Here is a 19,446-nt window from a genome sequence, read left to right as displayed (position 1 = left end):
CTTTCTGAGATTCAGTAAAATTTTTTACATAAACACTTCTTAATTTGTTGTATGTTTTGGTAAATTTTCAGAACATTTAAAAGATTTACTTATAATTTTGTCCACTTTTGTTATTCATTTTTAGGGAGATTTACCATATCCTAACTCAGCTATTTTGGAAGCCCCACCCATTCCCTGTCCTGTAAAACTCTTTCCATGTAGTCTTGTAGTTACTTCAGTCAGTCCTTGCTTAGGGTGGTCTTCCCTTATCATCCTATGTAAAATAATCTTTGGTTTATCTCTTTACTGTTTTATTTTATTTCACTACATTTTTCTGCTTCCTGAAATCATTATATATATATATATTTGTTTGTCTTTCTTCCCCACTGGAATGCAAGTTTTCTGATGGTGGGAATGTTATCATTAATCACTGCATCCATAGTGCCTGTAACAATGCCTAGTAAATAACAGATCCTCCATAAATATTTGTGTAAGAATGAATGAATGTAGATTTCTAGTTTTTTAAGCTTGTGAGAAAATAATCATTCTTATTAACTTTGGTGTTATTGTGATTTATTACAGTATTTGGGATGTTATTAAACTTGCAACTACCTTCTAGGAATCAACTACCTACAGAAATAATAGTCTTGTATGTAAAGTTATATGTTTTGGGATGTTCACTACAACACTATTTGTGATTTTTAAAAACTGTAAAAGAGATAAATATGCAGCAATAAAGGATAAATACTAAGGAAAAGCATGATGCTGTTAAAAGGCATTAGTGATATGCTTTATACTGGGAAGATGTTTTATGATAGCTGAGAAAAATACATATGACAAAACAATATATGATCACACAATTAGTAAAGGGAAAACCAAATGTGTGTGTCTTTTTTCTACAGATTTGGATGTGTGGGTAAGACAAGGACTACATTAAGAGGACAGAAATTTGTAGTCTATAATCTTTTAGCTTTTTAATTTAAAGTTTCATGTGTTACTTTTGTAATTTTTTTTTTTTTTTTTTTTTTTTTTTTTTGAGAGGGCATCTCTCATATTTATTGATCAAATGGTTGTTAACAACAATAAAATTCAGTATAGGGGGGTCAATGCTCAATGTACAATCATTAATCCATCTCAAGCCTAATTCTCGTCAGTCTCCAATCTTCTGAAGCATAACGAACAAGTTCTTACATGGTGAACGAATTCTTACAGAGTGAATAAATTCTTACATGGTGAACAGTACAAGGGCAGTCATCACAGAAACTTTCGGTTTTGATCATGCAATATGACCTATAAACCATCAGGTCAAATATGAATATTCATTTGATTTTTGTACTTGATTTATATGTTGATCCCACATTTCTCCTATTATTATTATTATTTTTATTTTTAATAAAATGCTGAAGTGGTAGGTAGATGCAAGATAAAGGTAGAAAACATAGTTTAGTGCTGTAAGAAGGCAAATGTAGATGATCAGATGATCAGGTGTGTGCCTATGGACTAAGTATTAATCCAGGCTAGACAAGGGCAGCAAGACATCCACGGATGCAGAAGATTTCTCTCAAAGCAGGGGGGGTGAGGTTCTGAGCCTCACCTCTGTTGATCCCCAAATTCTCACCTGATGGCCCCCCTGCGACTGTGCCTGTCTTAGGTTGTTCCTCCCTTGAGGAATCTTACCCGTCTCTGGCTAACCAGTCATCTTCCGGGGCCATACAGGGAAATGTAAAGTTGGTAAGTGAGAGAGAAGCCATATTGTTTGCAAAGGTTAGCTTTTTACTTCTTTGCAGATTTATGCCCTGTGGCTTCTATGCCCAGCACTTGTCTCGAGGTATCTTTACCACCTGGAGGAATTATGATACTCGGTAAATTCGATATGAGGCACGAATTCTATTTAAAGTTTGTAATTAGGAAGGAAGAAGAAAAGCTATAGATGTAGCATATGAAGGAAACTTGGGAGGATTGATTATTTCTTTGACATATCTTCTTGTATAGTACCTTAAGTATGTATAGGTTTTAAACTACTAACTAATTTGCACACACATATTGACATAATAGGAATACGGTGACATAAAGAAAGCAAATCTATAATCACCAGCCATCTCCAGTGAAGCCAAGAAAACCATTTAGGCACCCTAGGCATTTGTGAAAATTTATCTATGATATGATGGATATTTTCCAACTGTACTTGAACCATCAGACAAATTAAAGCAGCCCATTTCTGGGATCTGTTCACATCCCATATGTTCTTTTAACCATAGATAGTCTATAGTCATGAGATTTTGGGGTGCTACAACTTGCACCCCTCCCAACTCCTGGTTGAGTTCCAACAGTACAGATCCAGTCAAATTCGTTGTCTCACTGTATGCACATGCCAGCCTAGACATCTCCCTCCTCCTTCTCATGGCAAGTCCAGGAGATGGTGGGCTGGATGCAGCCACAACCGCAGCATCGTCCGGATCCCTGTGGAGGCTTTTTGATGATCATCCCCCGGCACGAGTCCTCCAGAGAGTGCTGATGCCGGAAGCTCCTCCTCATATCGTATCTTAGTTCATTTTCTGGGTATCCAAGCTAGGCCTTGATCTTCTGCGTAGAAACAAACAGACCCTTTGCCCACACTTTGACATGCCCTCTATACCACTGTGCAGAACTCATTGGAGGTCAGCACACAGTAACTGCTTTTTTTTTTTTTTTTTAATTAAGAGAAAGGAATATTATCAGAAAAGAGTACCTCCATAGCTGATCATCTGACACCCTTTAAGTGATCAACATTAAGGATATTTAAAGCATGCGTTGATCTTTGATTTACCAATAGTTTTATCCTGTTAAGGAGTAATCCCCCTTTTCTTTCTTTCTTTCTTTTTTTTTTTTTTAAATTTTTAATCTACACTTACCTGAAGAATACTATGTTTACTATGCTCTCCCCTATATCAGGTCCCCCCTAACAACCACATTACGGTTACTGTCCATCAGCTTAGCAAAATGTTGTAGAGTCACTACTTGTCCTCTCTATGTTGGGCAGCCCACCCTCCCCTTTCTCCCTCCCCCCCATGCATGCTAATCTTAATACCCCCCTTCTTCTTCCCCCCCCTTATCCCTCCCTGCCCACCCATCCTCCCCAGTTCCTTTCCCTTTGGTACCTGTTAGTCCATTTTTGGGTTCTGTAATTCTGCTGCTGTTTTGTTCCTTCAGTTTTTCCTTTGTTCCTATACTCCTCAGATGAGTGAAATCATTTGGTATTTCTCTTTCTCCGCTTGGCTTATTTCACTGAGCATAATACTCTCCAGCTCCATCCATGTTGCTGCAAATGGTTGGATTTTTCCACTTCTTATGGCTGAGTAGTATTCCATTGTGTATATGTACCACATCTTCTTTATCCATTCATCTACAGATGGACATTTAGGTTGCTTCCAATTCTTGGCTATTGTAAATAGTGCTGCGATAAACATAGGAGTGCATCTGTCTTTCTCAAACTTGATTGCTGCGTTCTTAGGGTAAATTCCTAGGAGTGGAATTCCTGGGTCAAATGGTAGGTCTGTTTTGAGCATTTTGATGCACCTCCATACTGCTTTCCACAATGGCTGAACTAATTTACATTCCCACCAGCAGTGTAGGAGGGTTCCCCTTTCTCCACAGCCTCGCCAACATTTGTTGTTGTTTGTCTTTTGGATGGCAGCTATCCTTACTGGTGTGAGGTGATACCTCATTGTAGTTTTAATTTGCATTTCTCTGATAATTAGCGATGTGGAGCATCTTTTCATGTGTCTCTTGGCCATCTGTATTTCTTTTTTGGAGAACTGTCTGTTCAGTTCCTCTGCCCATTTTTTAATTGGGTTATTTGTTTTTTGTTTGTTGAGGCGTGTGAGCTCTTTATATATTCTGGACGTCAAGCCTTTATCAGATCTGTCATTTTCAAATATATTCTCCCATACTGTAGGGTTCCTTTTTGTTCTATTGATGGTGTCTTTCGCTGTACAGAAGCTTTTCAGCTTAATGTAGTCCCACTTGCTCATTTTTGCTGTTGTTTTCCTTGCCCGGGGAGATATGTTCAAGAAGAGATCACTCATGTTTATGTCTAAGAGGTTTTTGCCTATGTTTTTTTCCAAGAGTTTAATGGTTTCGTGACTTACATTCAGGTCTTTGATCCATTTTGAGTTTACCTTTGTATATGGGGTTAGACAATGGTCCAGTTTCATTCTCCTACATGTAGCTGTCCAGTTTTGCCAGCACCATCTGTTGAAGAGACTGTCATTTTGCCATTGTATGTCCATGGCTCCTTTATCAAATATTAATTGACCATATATGTTTGGGTTAATTTCTGGGGTCTCTAATCTGTTCCACTGGTCTGTGGCTCTGTTCTTGTGCCAGTACCAAATTGTCTTGATTACTATGGCTTTGTAGTAGAGCTTGAAGTTGGGGAGTGAGATCCCCCCTACTTTATTCTTCTTTTTCAGGATTGCTTTGGCTATTCGGGGTCTTTGGTGTTTCCATATGAATTTTTGAATTATTTGTTCCAATTCATTGAAGAATGTTGCTGGTAATTTGAGAGGGATTGCATCAAATTTGTATATTGCTTTCGGCAGGATGGCCATTTTGACGATATTAATTCTTCCTAGCCATGAGCATGGGATGAGTTTCCATTTATTAGTGTCCCCTTTAATTTCTCTTAAGAGTGACTTGTAGTTTTCAGAGTATAAGTCTTTCACTTCCTTGGTTAGGTTTATTCCTAGGTATTTTATTCTTTTTGATGCAATGGTGAATGGAATTGTTTTCCTGATTTCTCTTTCTATTGATTCGTTGTTAGTGTATAGGAAAGCTACAGATTTCTGTGTGTTGATTTTGTATCCTGCAACTTTGCTGTATTCCGATATCAGTTCTAGTAGTTTTGGAGTGGAGTCTTTAGGGTTTTTTATGTACAGTATCATATCATCTGCAAATAGTGACAGTTTAACTTCTTCTTTACCAATCTGGATTCCTTGTATTTCTTTGTTTTGTCTGATTGCCGTGGCTAGGACCTCCAGTACTATGTTAAATAACAGTGGGGAGAGTGGGCATCCCTGTCTGGTTCCCGATCTCAGTGGAAATGCTTTCAGCTTCTCGCTGTTCAGTATAATGCTGGCTGTGGGTTTATCATATATGGCCTTTATTATGTTGAGGTACTTGCCCTCTATTCCCATTTTGCTGAGAGTTTTTATCATGAATGGATGTTGAATTTTGTCAAATGCTTTTTCAGCATCTATGGAGATGATCATGTGGTTTTTGTCTTTCTTTTTGTTGATGTGGTGGATGATGTTGATGGATTTTCGAATGTTGTACCATCCTTGCATCCCTGGGATGAACCCCACTTGGTCATGGTGTATGATCCTTTTGATATACTGTTGAATTCTGTTTGCTAATATTTTATTGAGTATTTTTGCATCTACGTTCATCAGGGATATTGGTCTGTAATTTTCTTTTTTGGTGGGGTCTTTGCCTGGTTTTGGTATTAGGGTGATGTTGGCTTCATAGAATGAGTTTGGGAGTATTCCCTCTTCTTCTATTTTGTGGAACACTTTAAGGAGAATGGGTATTATGTCTTCTCTGTGTGTCTGATAAAATTCCGAGGTAAATCCGTCCGGCCCCGGGGTTTTGTTCTTGGGTAGTTTTTTGATTACTGTTTCAATTTCTTTGCTTGTAATTGGTTTGTTTAACTTTTGTGTTTCTTCCTTGGTCAGTCTTGGGAGGTTGTATTTTTCTAGGAAGTTGTCCATTTCTTCTAGGTTTTCCAGCTTGTTGGCATATAGGTTTTCATAGTAGTCTTTAATAATTCTTTGTATTTCTGTGGAGTCTGTCGTGATTTTTCCATTCTCATTTCTGATTATGTTGATTTGTGTTGACTCTCTTTTTCTCTTAATAAGTTGGGCTAGAGGCTTATCTATTTTGTTTATTTTCTCAAAGAACCAGCTCTTGGTTTCGTTGATTTTTGCTATTGTTTTATTCTTCTCAATTTTGTTTATTTCTTCTCTGATCTTTATTATGTCCCTCCTTCTGCTGACTTTAGGCCTCATTTGTTCTTCTTTTTCCAGTTTTAATAATTGTGATGTTAGACTATTCATTTGGGATTGTTCTTCCTTCTTCAAGTGTGCCTGGATTGCTATATACTTTCCTCTTAAGACTGCTTTCGCTGCATCCCACAGAAGTTGGGGCTTAGTGTTGTTGTTGTCATTTGTTTCTATATATTCCTTGATCTCTATTTTGATTTGTTCATTGATCCATTGATTATTTAGTAGCATGTTGTTAAGCCTCCATGTGTTTGTGAGCCTTTTTGTTTTCTTTGTAGAATTTATTTCTACTTTCATACCTTTGTGGTCTGAAAAATTGGTTGGTAGAATTTCAATATTGTGGAATTTACTGAGGCTCTTTTTGTGAGCTAGTATGTGGTCTATTCTGGAGAATGTTCCATGTGCACTTGAGAAGAATGTATATCCTGTTGCTTTTGGATGTAAAGTTCTATAGATGTCTATTAGGTCCATCTGTTCTAGTGTGTTGTTCAGTGCCTGTGTGTCTTTACTTATTTTCTGCCCGGTGGATCTATCCTTTGGGGTGAGTGGTGTGTTGAAGTCTCCTACAATGAATGCATTGCAGTCTATTTCCCTCTTTAGTTCTGTTAGTATTTGCTTCACATATGCTGGTGCTCCTGTATTGGGTGCATATATATTTAGAATGGTTATATCCTCTTGTTGGACTAAGCCCTTTATCATTATGTAGTGGCCTTCTTTATCTCTTGTTACTTTCTTTGTTTTGAAGTCTATTTTGTCTGATATTAGTACTGCAACCCCTGCTTTCTTCTCACTGTTGTTTGCCTGAAATATGTTTTTCCATCCCTTGACTTTTAGTCTATGCTTATCTTTGGGTTTAAGGTGAGTTTCTTGTAAGCAGCATATAGATGGGTCTTGCTTTTTTATCCATTCTATTACTCTATGTCTTTTGATTGGTGCATTAAGTCCATTTACATTTAGGGTGACTATTGAAAGATATGTACTTATTGCCATTGCAGGCTTTAGATTCGTGGTTACCAAAGGTTCAAGGTTAGCTTCTTTAGTATCTTACTGCCTAACTTAGCTCGCTTATTGAGCTGTTATATACACTGTCTGGAGAGTCTTTTCTTCTCTCCCTTCTTATTCCTCCTCCTCCCTTCTTCTTATGTTGTGTGTTTTGTTCTGTGCTCTTTTTAGGGGTGCTCCCATCTAGAGCAGTCCCTGTAGGATGCCCTGTAGAGGTGGTTTGTGGGAAGCAAATTCCCTCAGCTTTTGCTTGTCTGGGAATTGTTTGATCCCACCATCATATTTAAATGATAGTCGTGCTGGATACAGTATCCTTGGTTCAAGGCCCTTCTGTTTCATTGCATTAAGTATATCATGCCATTCTCTTCTGGCCTGTAGGGTTTCTGTTGAGAAGTCTGATGTTAGCCTGATTGGTTTTCCTTTATAGGTGACCTTTTTCTCTCTAGCTGCCTTTAAAACTCTTTCCTTGTCCTTGATCCTTGCCATTTTAATTATTATGTGTCTTGGTGTTGTCCTCCTTGGATCCTTTCTGTTGGGGGTTCTGTATAATTCCATGGTCTGTTCGATTATTTCCTCCCCCAGTTTGGGGAAGTTTTCAGCAATTATTTCTTCAAAGACCCTTTCTATCCCTTTTCCTCTTTCTTCCTCTTCTGGTATCCCTATAATACGAATGTTTTTCCTTTTGTATTGGTCACATATTTCTCTTAGTGTTGTTTCATTCCTGGAGATCCTTTTATCTCTCTCTATGTCAGCTTCTATACGTTCCTGTTCTCTGGCTTCTATTCCTTCAATGGCCTCTTGCATCTTATCCATTCTGCTTATAAATCCTTCCAGGGATTGTTTCACTTCTGTGATCTCTTTCCTGACATCTGTGATCTCCTTCCGGACTTCATCCCACTGCTCTTGCATTTTTCTCTGCATCTCATCCCACTGCTCTTGCATTTTTCTCTGCATCTCATCCCATTGCTCTTGCATTTTTTTCTGCATCTCTGTCAGCATGTTCATGATTTTTATTTTGAATTCTTTTTCAGGAGGACTAGTTAGGTCTGTCTCCTTCTCAGGTGTTGTCTCTGTGATCTTTGTCTGCCTGTAGTTTTGCCTTTTCATGGTGATAGAGATAGTCTGCAGAGCTGGTACAAGTGACCGCTGGAAGAGCTTCCCTTCTTGTTGGTTTGTAGCCTTTTCCTGGGAGAATAGCGACCTCTAGTGGCTTGTGCTGGGCAGCTGTGCGCAGACAGGGCTTCTGCTTCCTGCCCAGTTGCTTTGGGGTTTATCTCCACTGTTGCTGTGGGCTTGGCCTGGCTGGGGCTGTTCCTCCAAAATGGTGGAGCCCCGTTGGATGGGGAGCAGCCAGGAGACTATTTATCTCCGTAAGGGGCCTCTGTGCTCCCTGCTGCCCAGGGGGTTAGAGTGCCCAGAGATCCCCAGATTCCCTGCTTCTGGTCTAAGTGACCTGTCCTGCCCCTTTAAGATTTCCAAAAAGCACTCTCCAAACCAAAACAACAACAGCAACAATGAGAGAGGGAACAGAAAGGAAAAAAAAAAGAAAAAACACGCGATTTTTTTTTTTTTCCCTCAGGTGCCGGTCCCAGGCACCCGCGCACTGGTCCTGCTGCCCTGTCTCCCTAGCACCAGGGTCCCTGTCCTTTCAAGGCTTCCAAAAAGCACCCACCCACCGGTCCCGCAGGGAAGGAACGCTCAATATTCTTTGTCCTCAGGCACTGGTCCCACGCACCCGCTCACCAGTCCTGCCGCCCTGCCTCCCTAGCACCGGGGTCCCTGTCCCTTCAAGGCTTCCAAAAAGCACTTGGCAAAAAGAGAGAAAAAAAAGGGGAAAAACGCGCGATTTCTTCCGTCCTCAGGTGCTGGTCTCAGGCACCCACCCACCGGTCCCACAGGGAAAAATGTGGGATATTCTTTGTCCTCAGGTGCCGGTCCCAGGCACCCGCTCACCAGTCCCGCCGCCCTGCCTCCCTAGCACCGGGGTCCCTGTCCCTTTTAGGCTTCCAAAAAGCACTCGCAGAAAAGAGAAAAAAAAAAAGGGGAAAAACGCGCGATTTCCTCTGTCCTCAAGTGCCGGTCTCAGGCACCCGTCCACCGGTCCCGCAGGGAAAAACGGGGGATATTCTTTGTCCTCAGGCGCCGGTCCCAGCCACCCGCTCACCAGTCCCGCCACCGTGCCTCCCTAGCACTGGGGTCCCCGTCCCTTCAAGGCTTCCAAAAAGCGCTTGCCAAAAAGAGAAAAAAAAAAAGGGGAAAAACGCGCGACCTCCTCCGTCCTCAGGCACCGGTCTCAGGCACCCGCCCCCAGGTCTCGCAGGGAGAAACGCGGGATATTCTTTGTCCTCCGGCGCTGTTCCCAGGCACCTCCTCACCGGTCCCGCCACCCTGCCTCCCCAGCAACGGGGGCCCGTCCCTCTAAGGCTTCCAAAAAGCGCTCGCCAAAAAAAAAAAACTGCTCCGGTTTCTCTCCACCCGCCGGGAGCCGGGGGGAGGGGCGCTCGGGTCCCGCCGGGTTGGGGCTTGTATCTTACCCCCTTCACAAGGCGCTGGGTTCTTGCAGGTGTGGATGTGGTCTGGATGTTGTCCTGTGTCCTGTGGTCTCTATTTTATGAAGATTTTTCTTTGTTATATTTTCATAGCTCTATGTGTTTTTGGGAGGAGATTTCCACTGCTCTACTCACGCCGCCATCTTGGCTCCCGCCCTCTCCAAGTTATTTTTTATGGGGAGGATTTTTAACTACAAATTCACCTTTTAAAATAGATACAAGGTTATTTAGGTATGTATTTGTAGCTCCTGGTGGGGGGGAAGGGTATAAATCCTAAAGTACCTTTGAAACCAAAATCTGTCAAAGGGAGAAATAAAGTGGCAGAAACCCATTTATTGCTTACAAGCAGCTGTCCACTTCTGCTTTCCCATGTCTCTTGCAACCCCACTGCAGAAAAAGAGGCCCCACCCAACCTGTCTGGTCCAGATATGCCACGGCTCGCCCTTGTAATCAACCTGTTGATACAGAGATGCCCTAAGGCCAGGTGAGAAATTCTGGAAAATGTTACGATTTTAGCCACAGACCACCCCTCCAGAAATCTGGCCTCACAATACACATTCCGCATCTTCTGCAATGGTCCCTCTGCGAGAAAACTGGATCATTGTAACCAGAGTAACAACACACAATAGCAACAGCAATAAAATCATATAATCCTCAAAGCAGAGGATTCAGTTAGGTTCAAATGTCTATGCAGGTTAGGTCCATAGCTCGACCATTCCACAGGTGGTCAGTAGCTGAACAGGTAGGGAGTTTAAAGCAAACATCATGTAGCAGCTGCAGCCAGGGAGCACATCTAGGCTACAAGGACTGTAGAAGAAAATAACCTTAAGGGTGATAAGATACATGTTTTAAAGACACCAGCATAGGCATATCTTGTCCATCTGGTAGGATGCATGCAAGAGAGTGCTCCTGTGACAGGACAGTGACAGAAATGGGATCTCATCCTGGTCTAGTATACCTGATGTTCAACCCCCTCCCTGTGGGAGTTACAGATGGTCAATATATAGGACTATGGGAGGTACATGCACTGACTGACCGTAAAGATAAAACAAAACTTCCCTGTAAGATGCTCTTATCTCCTGGATGTTTTGGGTACACTACTGTGATGTTTGAGAGCCACTCTGCTGTTACTGCAAGAATACACAGGAGGCCATCTTCCAGGCCTTTTCCCTAAGGTGCCAGAAGGACCAGCCTTCACTGGTCCATGTGTCAAAATATCTAGGGCCATGTCCCTTCAACAGTGTCTCCAGGGTTTAATGCAGTAGGGGCTGGAAGTAGGATGTTGCTTTGCTGGCCACATCTTGGCCTCAATAATTCTTCTTTGGTTTGCACATACAGTTGTATAGGAGAGACAGAAATGTGTGTTAGCATATCCTTATGCTTCTATTCAAACTCCATAACATTTTCCATAAATGAACTGACCGGCCCCGTAGACTTGATGTCTGACTTCAGGCCAGATTTCACCAAACCATTGTACCTCTCTATCATGCCTGCCCTGGTAGGGTTATATGGTACATAAAACTTCCAATTTATTCCTAATTGCTGCACTCATTCTTGTAACGCATGTCCAGTAAAGTCAGTGCCTTGATTACTCTCAATAACCTGCAGCCTGCCATAGGCTGCAAAGAGATGCTGTCGGCCCCTCTTGGTGGTTTGCTGATCTGAACAATGTGCATGAAGAGCAACTGACAGCCCAGTAGCTGTGTCCACACAAATCATGGCATACCGATATCCTTCTGATATGGGCAGAGGCCCAGTATAGTCTCTCTGCCACCTGACAAGGGGGTATCAGCCCCTTTGCTATTGTCCCATGTTGCCATGGGACTTACACCAAGCACCTGGTAAGTGGGACTTACAAGAACACACAAGTTGCTTCTTCTGGGATCTGCTGGCTTCTTCAGAGGTCAACAGCAAACTCCACCGATCAGCTGCAGCCCACATTGTCTTTTGCCCCACATGAACAAATGCTGATGTAACCATTGGGCTACATCAGAGACAGGCTTTTCTTCTAGCTAACGCACCTGGGCCAGTGTGTCTGCTTTGTCATTCCCTGGAGATGCCAAAGCAAATGGCCAGTCACATGATATACAGTAACTGTCTTGGTCTGACCAGAGGCAGGAAGGTCTTGTCACAACCTTGCCCTCAAAGAGGCTGGTGACCAGCCATCCAGTTGACATGGTACTATGTCAGTAGCCACAGGGTCAAGCCCTGATAGACGACCCAGCTGTCAGTGCAGACAACTATGGGGGAAGGCTCCTGGGTGATCATGAGCCATACTGCCTGCAACTCAGCCCATTGACTGCTCTTCCCCTCTCCATCCTCCATTCATATTGTCTCAGTCTTAGGATGGAAAGCCAGAGCCTCCACTTTGGGGGATGCCAACGACTGGAGCCATCTGTATACCAAGCATCTTCAGGTACAGGGGCTTTTCCCTCCTGATAAAGGACTCTTGGGTACCAATGGCTCAAAGTTCTTCCTGCTTTCCACTGGTATACGTCACTGGCCCCAGTAAGCATTGGAGTTCTCCACTTAAGGGGTTGTTAGGGTGCTAAACTGCTGTCAATATGCACCCTACTTGGCCATTACTGGTGTCTGCTGCACCACTCCATGGCCTTTGAGTCCTGTCTCACATCCACCCTGCAATAGGATAGGTGGTTATTACCTTGGTTGGAGCTGTTCTGGTTATGGGCTCTGTAACCAGCAAGGCATGGTACACAGCAGCCAGTTGCTTCTCTGTTAAGGTCTACTGGACCTCTGCTCCTTTCCATAGTTGTGACCAGAATGCAATAGGTTGGCATGTCCATTCAAGATGCTGCCAAAGAACCCATCCATAACCATCTTCCGTTACATGAACATCTTGTCCACAGGGCCTTGATGAGTCCATTATACTCAAGGCATGTACAGCCTTGACTGCCTGCTTATCAGCAGTAGAAGTAACTGCGCATGTCTTACTGCAGTCCCACGTGATACTCTTGTAGTACAAGCCAGTATAAGGGCTTCAGAATTTTTACCAAATGCAGGATTAATACTCTCCAGTAGCCCAAAAGACCCCAAAACTCTTGTAATACTGCCACAGTGGTAGGGGTAGGGAGAGCGTGGACCTTATCTATGACTGCTTCAGGAGTAACTTTAGTTTTATCCAACCAGACAAGCCCCCAAGAATTTTACAGACAAACCCGGTCCCTGAACCTTAGTGCTGTTCACAGCCCATCCTTTCTCCTGTAGATGTGCAGCAGTCTAGGAACTGCCCCTTCTAAATCTGCAAGAGAATCAGATGTGAGCATGATATTAATGTAGTGATACAGCCACACCATTTGTGGTTTCTTCCATGTGGCCAAGTCCTGGGCTAAGTCCATGAGAAATAGTGGGACTGTGGAGGTATCCCTGTGAAGGACAGTGAATGTCTACTGCTGGCCTTCCCACATGAAGGCAAACTGTTCCTGACTTTCCTGTGCTATGTTAGTAGAGAAGAAAGCATTAGCAAGGTTCACAACATAATGATACATCCCTAGTTCATGACTGAGGGTGTCCATAAGGGCTGCTATAGAGGGGACAGCAGCATACAAAAGAGTTGTGACTTTATTCAGTTCCCTCTAATCCATGGTCATAGCCAGGAGCTATTTGGCTTTTTCGCTGGTCACATTGGGGAATTAAAAGGACTATGAGTGGGCTTTATGTTGCCCTCCTTCTCCTATTCCTGTAAAGTTTCTCCAATTTTCTTGTGTCCCCCAGGAAGTTTATTCTGCTTTATATTTATGACTTGCTGAGGTACAGGCAGAGCTACAGGTGGTTGCTTAGCACGTCCCCTCAGAACTGCCTTTACCACACGTATCCTCAGTCTGAACTCACCTGCGGTGGTCTGTAACCACTGGTCCTGCAGGATATCTACTCCCAAACAATATTCAGGGGTAGTAGAAATGTACACAGTATACTCCTTTGGGGTAAGTGCACTATCCCCAATGATATTTTGGCTTTCTTCACTAATTGCCTTACCCACATAGCCATCTATCACTGCAGGGATCCCAGGAAAATGCTCAGTGTTGCCATAAATCAGAGAACATTTAGCTCCTTTGTCCACTAGTGCCAGGACATGTATGTTGTACATTCACAGGGGACCAGTGAATTGCTAATTCTGCATGTGGCCCCACCGTGTCCCCCAAAGTGGGGACCTTGACACTCCCCCTCAGTTGTACTGGGATGCCCAGTCATCCTGTTGGGTGAGGCCCAGGCAGAGCCTGAGTACTCTCCTTCAGGAAGTCTTGCAGGGAGACAGGCTGGACATGGGGGCTTTGCCTCTGGCTTCTGTGTCCTGGACCTCAGCATCTGCAACTGCTGCTGTGGCTTAAATTGGTGCCACAGTTATAACAAGATCCTATTGGGCTGCCCATCAAGTTTTCCTTTCACTACTCTGGCCTTTATCACATCAACCCTCATCTGGGTCTTTGAGACCTTCCGGGGTACTTTGCACCTCTCCTTTCCATTGTATCCCGTACTTCCTTCCATGCTCTTACTGTTTCAATGTCACCCAAATGTGCTAAAGTATGAGTGGCCTCACTTATGGATTGCTCTATGTGGGAGGTAAGAATAGTCACTAGGGACCAAAAGAGAAATGGGGGAGCTGTATGGAGCATCAGATTTCTCATTCTTATGGTAAACAACTCATTGGGGCCCTGGAGTCCATATTATAGATGATATTTTTCATGCCCAACTCCTGTAACACTTGCTGGAGCTCTGCATATGTTTTCCAGTTAGTGAGTAAATATGGTAAATCATCCTGATTAGGCCAAACTGCCCTAATGGCTGCTGTCAGCCAATCCAGAAGTGCCTGAGTCCCTCAGGTGTGACAAGCACTTTGTAACTGCTGCCAGAGGGAAGGGTGAGTCATCAGGGAAGCCAGTCTGCCCATTTCAGCACCTGATACAACAATGTTTTTTACCTCCATATCCCAGAGACGCAGAAGCCATGTAAGCAGAGGTTCCTATAGCTTCTGCCGATACAGGACGGTCATGTCCATCAGCTCATCCTGGGTATAGGGGCAGAGCATGGAGTGCTCAACAATCTGGGAAGGGGTGGCTCCTCCCCCCGAGGAGCTTGTGGTTGTTGCATTATTATTTTCTTAAGTACGACTAGGCAGGCCTTTAATAACAGGAGAGGCTGGTGCCTCTGGTTGTGGCCTCCGCAACAGATCAGCCCTAGGCCCCACCCCTTCATCCTCTCTCAATGAGTCTGTCATTTCCAGGACTGAAAGCACTGCTCTTTCCTCCCCTTCCCCCACAGCCTCCTGCAATACGGATTCTCTGGCTGCCTCCTCCCTCCCTGCTAATGTATCTTCCACGAGCACGACCCGTCTTCTCAATAACTGTCTCTCTTTCTTAAGGACATACTGTACGTCATCGCCCAGCTCCTCAAAGTGATTCTGAAGTGTGTCTCTCTACTGCCAAAGTTTCTCTCTCTCTCTAACCCTCTCTCTCTGTCCTCAATAACGCTTTCCACTGTCTTGACGAAAAGAGATCCTACAATTCCAGCTGCTACATGGCCACTCAGGGCCTCTAAGCAGTCTTCTTGCTCATGGAGGGCTTAGTTTGCAGCTTCCAGTGTGTCCTCCCTTCCCCAATTCTGGGGAAGACCCCACCCCTCTACGAGATGCTTTACCCTAGACCAGTTATCCACCAGGGGCTCCCCAACTGGAAGCCTCACAAATAGGGGGCTCCCTGGTGAAGCTGCATCCTCTACCACTGTAGCCACTGGGGCCTCCCCACCATCCACAGTGGGGTTTCTGGGCATCTTCTCACCATCCTTAGGGGCAGCCAGCCCAAGGGTTGCACCCATGTAGACAGATTTTGGGTTCAGAGATCCTGCCGACTGCTCCAGATGTAACTCTGGGGTGGGGCAGAAATCCTGGAGTAAAGTACCTTTGAAACCGAAATCAGCCAAAGGGAGAAGTAAAGTGTGAAAAATCCGTTTATTTCTAACAAGCAGTCTTCCTACGTCTCTCGTGACCTGGCTGCAGAAGAGGCCCCATGTAATGTCTCAGGTCCAGATATGCCTTTGCTCGCCTTAGTAATTACCTATTGATAGGGAGATGGCCTACTTCTCTCCATCTCTTGGAGACACCTATTCATATGGAGATACAGTAAGGCCAGGTGACAGATTCTGGAAATACTGCAATTTTATCCTCAGAATTTCTTCATGATTGGAACTTGGGTGTGTGTTCTGTGTCTTTCACTATATTTGTCTATTTCATCTAAGTTTCATATTTATAGGCATAAAATTATAATATTCTCTCATCCTATGCTATCTGTAAAATAAGTAATGATGTCATGTCACTAATTCCTCAGTTTGGTGGTAGTTTGTGTTTTCCTGGCTCAGCCTAGCCAGAAGTTTATTAATTATTATCATTTTCTCAAAGAACCAGGTTCTGGTCTCACTGATTTTCTTTTTTAGTGTTTATGCTTTTTGTCTCACTAATTGTAGCTCTATTTCCTTTCTTTCCCTTTCAGTTTTATTTGCTCCCCTTTTTCTGTTTTTTTAAGGTGGAAACTGAGAATGTTGATTTGAGATCTTCTTTTCTAACATAGGCAGTCAGTGCTCTAAATTCTGCTCTTTTAAGTTCTGCTTTAGCAGCATTTCACATTTCGGTATGTTTTCATTCTAATTTAGTGTAAAATACCTTGTACTTTCCTTTTGATTTCTTCCTTATCCAATGGGTTATTTTTAAGTGTGTTAGTTTCCCATCTTGGGGGTATTTTCACTCATTGGTTTCTAATTTAATTCTGATGTGGTCTGAGAACATGCTTTATGGAGCTCAATTCTTAATTTCTGTTGAGAATTGTTTTGTGGCCCAGTATATGGTCTGTTTTGGTAAATGTTCCATGTACTTAAAATGAATATTTGCTGTTAAGTAGTGTTTTATAAATGTCAATTATGTCAAGTTGGTTAATGATGTATTCAGATCTTCCATATCCTTACTGTTTTTCTCTACTTGTTCCATTAATTTTTTGGGAAATGAGTATTGAAATCTTTAGTGACCCAAAATGCATCTATGTTATCATTCTGTGAATAAATTTCTTTTCAATACCCTTTCCTTTTTAAGACTGTTTGTGTTGGTGGTGATTCTCAAATTTTTTCTTAGGTCTTTGAGAGCCTTCAGTGGTTGCAGACAGAAACCTCACCATAGGGCTGAGAAAACAGGGTTAGCAAAAAAAAAAAAAAGAAAGAATACTTAATACAATCAGTAGAAAAAAGACTTTCTTTAAAACCCTTCTGATCTATTGCCTATGATAGAGTTTTGAACTTCTGATTTACTATTACAAATTGAACCTATTCTGAGGTAACTGGACTAAACTGGTAATCTTCTGTTCAACTTTCAGAGTCCCATTGAGAAAGTCTCTGTGTGCTTGTGCTGTAATTACCTCGGAAACAGGCTCTGCTGTTTGTGCTCACATGTACTCAGTCTGGCTGTTGAAGAATCCAAATCTGAAACATACAATGCTGATACGAGTTTCTTCTCTTTGTGCATGATTAAAATATTTTAAAATGCAGAGGTTTTAATATTAGCAGTAATATGCAGTTCAGCAGTAACTAGCTTTTAATTAAACTATCGAGTTTTCCCTGTGTACTGAGACTGGGAAACAGTCCTCTGGCTGTTAAAAGTGGAGTGCATTTCTTCCTGATGGGCAGAGCATGGATTTGGAGTCAGACGCAGTGTCAGCCCTGAGCCTACTACTGAACTATCTTTGAGACCTGTGCCCACTTGAGCAGTGTAGAAATAATACCATCTTCTCTGTGGGGTGGTTATAAGAAATGACAGACACCAATGTTTCTTAAGTGTTGTGTGTTGTGAAGTGTGACTAGTTCTTTGAAGAAATGGTTTCATACATTCTGGAATTAGCAGAATGCTTTCTTCTCTTAAGGGGAATTCCCATTGAGTGTTAAGACACTGGCCTCTGAGAACCCCTGTGGTCTAGAAATCTGCCTTAACTTCTCATTTCCCAAATAGAACTTCTCTTCCCTTCTTCTTCCCCCTTCCCTGTTCCCTCTGTGAAACACCTGCAACATAGTTTACTTAATTTTTCATTTCATGAAACATAGTTTTAAAAATAAAGTGCCTAGCACAGTGCCGCTAATTCATACTTGAAATAGGGTAGTTTTCTTTTCTTCCTTTTCAGTGTTAATTTTAATGGTTTATAAACTGTATTGTAAACTCAGAGTCCACCTCAGTTTTAGTTTAAGTAAGTAATAACCATTTTTTCCCAGTTTTATTAAGATATAATTGACAGTACAGCACTGTATAAGTTTTAAGGTGTACAGCATAACAACAACGTATTTGTATATTGTGAAATTATTACCACATTAAGTTTATGTAACAGCCATCCATCCATTTAATAGTTTGTTATGTTTTATTCCTAACTTTTAGTTAATACATTTTACCCAAAATATTGTTAAAGACTTTAATATTAAAATCTGGGAAAAGGAAGTGTAATGGTATAATAGTATCTGGTCAAATTCCTTCACTAGTTTAATACAATTTAAATATTTATAAACATTCATAGTATTTCTTGAAGTATTACTCTGAGCCCTCTGAGGATTACACAGTATATTGAAGGATGTGGTTTGCATACTTCCTGCACCTGCTTTGGGCCTCTTAACATTAGACACGAACCATCCATGTCTGTCCTGAGTTACTTGTAAGAATTCTGCCCATTTAAAAAATGAGAAATGACATCTCTGCAATAGATAAGCAGATGATAAAAGAATAAAAAGTGGAAAAGTGTTGTTTGTTTTAGGAAAACATTGAAAAATAAAAAGAATAAAATATCGATGAAAATAATTCGATTTATATTGAGATGTTTGTTGGTAACATCTTGCTCTCTTAGACTTTTTCTTGTGTGTTTTACAAAAATGATATTATGTTATTCATCCTACTTTGTAGCCTGCTTATTTTATTTACGAATGCAAAGTTTAAGGTCTTTTTATGCCAGATGTCTGTGAAGAGTTTACCTTAACAGGTTGCCCTCTCCTTCCTCAGCCTTTTCCCAGCAGGCAGTTGAGGTTGCAGGAAGAGTGGTGAGAGGAGCAAACTCTGTTGGAGGTTAAATTGTCATAGATTTTACAATTCTCTGTTGGTTACGGGTAACCTGTTGGTGTATGCAGAATTACTCAGAGTACACATCCTGTAGTTTGTTATGTTGTACTAACCCCAGAAGGTTTGCATTTCACTTACTGCTTGGAATTAAAAAGGGGTGTTTTGAAATGTCAAGAGCTGGTATGTGAATATTATGTACATCTAGACTGAAATATGAAACTTCAAACTATTGTTATGGGGTGCCTGATGGTGCATTGACTTTGTAAGTTAAATTAAAACAACAAAAAAAGCCTAGATATCACCTCACACCAGTAGGGATCACCACCATCCAAAAGACAAACAATAACAAATGTTGGCGAGGTTGTGGAGAAAGGGGAACCCTCCTACACTGCTGGTGGGAATGTAAACTAGTTCAACCATTGTGGAAAGCAGTATGGAGGTTCCTCAAAAAGCTCAAAATAGAAATACCATTTGACCCAGGAATTCCACCTCTAGGAATTTACCCTAAGAATGCAACAGCCCAGTTTGAAAAAGACATATGCACCCTTATGTTTATCGCAGCACTATTTACAGTAGCCAAGAAATGGAAGCAACCTAAATGTCCATCAGTAGATGAATGGATAAAGAAGATGTGGCACATGTACACAATGGAATATTATTCAGCCATAAGAAGAAGACAGATTCTACCATTTGCAACAACATGGATGGAGCTAGAGGGTATTATACTCAGTGAAGTAAGCCAGGTGGAGAAAGACAAATACCAAATGATTTCACTCATCTGTGGAGTATAAGA

General features: G+C 42.0%; 1 protein-coding gene across 17 annotated transcripts in view; it reads left to right on the top strand.

The window, feature by feature from the left end:
* The window catches only part of SRPK2 (SRSF protein kinase 2), a 317,158-nt gene that overhangs the window by 238,407 nt on the left and 59,305 nt on the right, over positions 1-19,446 (top strand). The window lies entirely within an intron of this gene.

Source organism: Manis javanica, chromosome 6, assembly GCF_040802235.1.
Source record: "Manis javanica isolate MJ-LG chromosome 6, MJ_LKY, whole genome shotgun sequence".
Taxonomy (NCBI): domain Eukaryota; kingdom Metazoa; phylum Chordata; class Mammalia; order Pholidota; family Manidae; genus Manis; species Manis javanica.
Note: the sequence above shows the minus strand (reverse complement) of the source record. Positions and strands in the feature narration are given on the sequence as shown.